Here is a 6000-nt window from a genome sequence, read left to right as displayed (position 1 = left end):
TCGTCTCGAGGGTATGAATCCCTGAGTCTGACATATTGAGGGTAAGTGACACTTCTAAACTTCGTCTCACTTCTGGTATGTCAGACTCAGTGGAGATTCGCTTTTTTTAGCGTTTGGCAGGATTTACCCCTCCGGAGTCTGACATACCAGAAGTGAGCGCAGGTACGTACTGAATGCGAGTGTCGAGTTTGAGTGCCGAGAGCGAGTACCGAGCGATTGGGAGGACTGAGTGAATTAATACTCCGAGAGTATGCATATGACTTTATCACTGTGTTTCATTACAGTTGGCATGAATAATTGACATGAAGATACAAAGATGTATCATTCATCATATCAGTCACACTTGGCATATTTTATCCATGTTGAACTTAAACTATTAAACTTGAAAGCATATCCACATTTTTGTGTTGTTTAAGTCTGTATTTGGATTGTACATGTTGAGCTCGTCACTGCTTTCAGCCTAATGTTAATGTTGTTACTTATTGAGTACATTAGGTCAGTTGTACTCATACTACACTCTGCATTTCGTGTGCGGATCCAGGTACTTTCAGGTATGACAGTTGCTAGCTTTAGAGCTTTATCTGTTTGAGACTATCGAGTTAGCTGCCTTGGCATCCGCACACCTTGACTCTCCTTTTTTTTCCCAATTATTTGTATTGTTCTATCTTTCTAGATAATGTTTGGTAGTCATACTATGTTGTCATTTAGATGCTCTTGTACTCAGTGACACCCGAATTTTGGGTGATTTTGTATTGAGTCATTTATTAGTAAATTATGAGACTTTTATTATTTAAACATATTTCAGTATGTTTTAAATTAAAGATACATGGTTATTTATGAGTGGTTGACTTACTTAGTATTGCGGTAGGCTCCATCACGACATATTTGATTTTGGGTCGTCACAGCCTGTTATTGCTACACAGCCTAGGGAGAGACCGACTATGTCATTAGAGGGGTTGAGGAGGTTGGACAAGTTCACCAAGCTCTTTCCTATTCATTGTGGTGGCACAACTTTTGAGTACCCATACGATGTTTTGGACAGTTGCCACGAGATATTGCGCAACATTGGTATTGTGGAGTCCAATGGAGTCGACTTTGTAGTGTGTAAGATGACTAGTTCTGCCAAGAGGTGGTGGGAGGATTTTGAGTGAGGCATGATAGCAAGATCACCTCCACTCACTTGGGATTAGTTTTCATAGCTATTCTTGGTCAAGTTGATCCCTTTTACTCTAAGAGAGAAGTACCGTAGGAAGTTTGACCACCTCCAGCAGGGTAGCATGACCACTACCCAATACGAGACCATATTTGTGAATCTATCTCGCAATGCAACTATCTTGATTCCTACTACTGGAGAGAAGGTGAGGAGATTCATTGATGGTCTTACTTTAGGCATTAGGATATAGATGGGCTAAGGAGGTTAGGGATGATATTTCTTTCAAGCGGGTGGTAGATATTGCTAGATGGATCGAGATGATTTGTCATCAGGGTAGTGAGGCAGTATCTGAGAAGAGGCCTTGTCATTTTGGTGGTTTCAATGGTGCCTCACTTAAAGGTTCATTTTGGTGGAGTCCATCCTCTCAGGCTGATTCAGTCAGTGCTTTGGGCAGTCGTGGTTATTATGTATCTCGTCCTGAGAAGCCAACATTCAGTACACCTTCAGCTTCTATTAGTGCACCACCACTACAGAGTTACTACAATGGTTGTTTGAGTCATTAGGGGTCATCCCAAACGCAGTAGTTGGGTTAGCCATGGGGTTACTTTGAGTAAAATGATGTAGGTCACATCAGGAAGTATTGTCCTCGATTGATTAGCAGCAGAACACAGCAGGGTACTCGTGCCATGATTCTGGCACCGATTGCTGTACCGCTCGCATTGCCAGCTAGAGGCGGGGGTCAGACAGTTATAGGTTGTGGTCAGGCCATTAGAGGTGGAAGCCATCTAGTTCGAGGCCATCCGAGAGGCGGAGATCATAATGGTGAGGCTCAACCCCATTTTTATGGATTCCCAACTAGACTTGAGGCAGTATTATCTGGTGCCATCATCAAAGGTATTGTTTCGGTATGCCATAGAGATGCCTCAATTTTGTTTAATTCAGGATCTGCTTATTCATACACGCCATCCTATTTTTGTTCATATCTGATTATGCCTCGTGATTCTTTTAGTACTCTTATTTATGTGTCCACACCTGTGGGAGATTCTATTGTGGTAGATCATGTTTATCACTTGTGTGTGGTTTCTATCGGGGGCTATGAGACTAGGGTAGACCTTCTACTCATTTATATAGTGGACTTTGATGTTATCTTGGGCATAGATTGGTTGTCACCTCCTCAAGCTATATCGGACTATCACGCCAATACTGTGATATTAGCCATGTTTGGGTTGCCTCGATTAGAGTGGAGATGGACTCCTGTCCATTCTATTAGTAGGGTTATTTCATATGTGAAGGCCTAGTATATGGTTGAGAAGTGTCGTGTTACATATTTGGCCTATATCCATGATTCTAGCATGGAGGTTCCTTCCATGGATTAGGTTACAATAATGTGCGAGTTTCCATAGGCGTTTCTTATAGATTTGTCGGGGATACCGTCAGACAGATATATCGACGTCTGTATTGACTTGGAGCCGGACACTCAGCCCATTTCTATTCCACCATACCGTATGGCCCCAATTGAGTTGAAGGAATAGAAAAAGCAGTTGTAGGATTTGCTTGACAAGGATTCATTAGACCTAGTGTCTCACCTTGGGGTACACCAGTGTTCTTTGTGAAGAAGAAAGACGACTCTATGAGGATATATATAGACTATCGATAATTGAACAAAGTCACTATCAAGAACAAGTATCCGTTGCCGAGTATTGATGACTTATTTGACCAGTTTTAGGGTGCCAAAGTGTTCTCAGATGATTGATTTGAGGTCTAGCTACCATTAATTGAGGATTAGGGCATAACATGTCCCTAAGATAGCTTTCCGGACTTGGTATGGTCACTTCGAGTTCTTAGTGATGTCATTTGGCTGGACAAATGCCCCTACAACATTTATGGATATGATAAACCAGGTATTCAAGCCCTATTTGGATTCTTTTGTGATTGTCTTCATTGATGATATTTTGGTTTACTCCCACAATCGAGAGGAGCATGAGAAGCATTTGCAGATCGTACTCTAAGAGATCACATTTATATGCCAAGTTTTCAAAGTATGAGTTCTGGTTTGACTCGATTTACTATTGGGCAATGTTGTATCTTCCGAGGGCATTAAAGTGGATCCTAAGAAGATTGAGGCAGTTCAGAACTGGACTAGACCTACTTTAGCTATAGAGATTCGGAGCTTCCTGGTTTTGGCGGGTTATTATCGCTAGTTCGTTGAAGGGTTTTCATCTATCTCAGCCCCATTGACCAAGTTAAACCAGAGAGTGCTCTTCTTAGGCAGTTTGACGAGTGTGAGTTGAGCTTTAAGAAGCTCAAGACTGCATTGACTACAACCTTAGTGTTGGTGTTACCTATAGGTTCGGGATCTTACACCGTGTATGTCACGACCCAAACCAATGGGCCGTGATGGGCACCCAGTACCTTACTCTCGAGTAGCAACGTAACGTATCTTTTCATGTCATACTATCATAATAACTGAGCCAGAGAGGCTGCCGTAAAATAGGTAGAATATAACAGGTAATGTCAACTTATACATAAGACATATGGGCCTCTAAGACCACAATACTTGTACACTGAACATAGGTCGACAAGGCCATACAATCTTTTATGTACATGACATTTGTCTACAAGCCTCTAAGAGTACACACTTAACATAAAGGTCGGGACAGGGCCCCGCCATACCAAACAATACGCGTCTAAATCATACTGACCAAACAAGCAACTCCGGAGCAAGTTGAGCGCACCAACATCTTCCGCTGAGCTGATAGCCTACCTGGAGGACTCTCAACCTATCTATCGGGACCTGCGGACATGAAATGCAGCATTCCCAAGCAAAAGGGACGTCAGTACGAATAATATACCGAGTATGTAAGGCATATAAATAAGTACATAACAGACATTGAAGAAATATAAAGTAAATGGTTCAACCTGTAAGTCTGGATAACTCTGTAAATCATGAAATGATTATAGGGTCATGCATATGCGTATGAATTCCATGTCGTGCATAGGTACATGTTTCATAACATCATCAGGCCTCTGAGGGCATCCCATTATATCTCTCGGCCACTGTGGGCAAAATCATCAACGTATACCAACTGATCAGGTGGTGGTGCGTATATACCACCATAACCTTTCCCATATCCCATATACATATATATATATATATATACGCGTATATAATGCCATCCGGTCATGGGTCAATGTGCATGTATAAATGCATGAAGTGCATGTGAAATACGTTAATAAAATCTCTCAGTACGGCATAGGACCATTATGCCTCTGATTTATATCATGAAATTAATTTACGTATTTTCTGAGACCCATGAACAGATGATAGAATAATATGACACATGAGAAATCAAGAACATAAGCATTTCTAGTATTTCTATGAATACAGTCATTTATGGAAATTGTGCATTTGCTCATTTTGTTTGTGTCGTATTGACCATGCCAAAAGGAAAGAAGGGATAACCTTAACATACCTGCAGTAGGGAAAAATCCGTATGATATTCTTGGAAAAGATTGCACCGTACTCCCTTAGAATCGCAAAATCCCGTTGCTATTACGCAATATAATTTTGTATGTTTCTTTAAGATTTTAAGAACTATCGTTGCTATTTTAACATAAAGTCCCATATGGACTCCAAAATCTCCTCCAAAAATGGATTTTTGATATCAATTGAACACAATTGTAAAGATGACTAACATAGTCATTCTTTCCACGTTTTTGAGGGCTAAATGCATCTGTCCCCCAATGCCACTTTCTTTCCTTTACTGTGAAACCAAGAACTTGAAGAGAATTCACAAGAATCTTGTTTCAATTTTCCATCCGTAAGTGTCTTCTTTGAAGACATATTAAAGTCCTTTACAGTTAAGCTTTGTGGGCCCCATTTTCATAGTGACTAAGCCCTAAGATTCCTCCAAATGTGACACCTTATAGTAATGACTAATGAGTCATTAATTAGAATGGGGGGCTGCCACGTTAGGGGGATTTAGATTTATCCAAAATTTCACCCCTTTTCCTTAATCAAATTATTAATCCCCCACTAATCCAATAATTAACCAATTACTCACATAAGAATTATCTCAAATTACATAAAATAATACTCACTTTTATTATACTCTATAAATCATGGCCATGTGGTACCTTGTATGGTACTAGTCCATAAATACCGGATATTTTAGCTTGGACCGTATTTTCTCCCCAATTGCCAAACTTCGACAAAAAATTATTTTCTTCGATTTGCTTACCCTCTCACCTTCATGAATTTACTCATCACTTGTTTGAAATAGCATAATGCTCCTCCAAATAATCTTGTCCTTGAACTAAGGTCTATCTTACGACAATATCATGTATAATACTACAAGGTGTAACATTGTCGTAATATAATACTACGAAGCGTAACATCATCGTAATGTAATACTGCAAGGCGTAACATCATCGTAATATAATACTGCAGAACGTAATATTGACATAATACTGCAGGGCATAACAGTGTATTATGATGCATCACCTATTGGGCTTGGTGTGGTATTGGTGTAGGATGGTAGGGCAATTGCTTACGCATTTCAGCAGTTGAAGGTTTATGAGAAAAATTAACATGTTCGTTATTTAGAGTTGGCAGCCATTGTTTACGCACTAAAGATTTGGAGGCACTATCTGTACAACATTTATTGTGAGGTCTACACTGACCTTCGGAGTCTTCAGCACATGTTCAAGCTGAAAGACCTTAATTTGCAGTAGTAGAGATGGTTAGAGTTGTTTAAGACTATGATATCACCATATTATACCATCCAAGGAAGGCCATATAGTGGCCAATGCATTGAGTAGGAAGGCAGAGAGCATGAGTAGTTTGG

The sequence above is a fragment of the Nicotiana tabacum genome, chromosome 22 (assembly GCF_000715075.1).
Source record: "Nicotiana tabacum cultivar K326 chromosome 22, ASM71507v2, whole genome shotgun sequence".
NCBI classification, from domain to species: Eukaryota; Viridiplantae; Streptophyta; class Magnoliopsida; order Solanales; family Solanaceae; genus Nicotiana; species Nicotiana tabacum.
The sequence above is the reverse complement of the archived record's forward strand: the minus strand, read 5'-3'. Positions refer to the sequence as shown.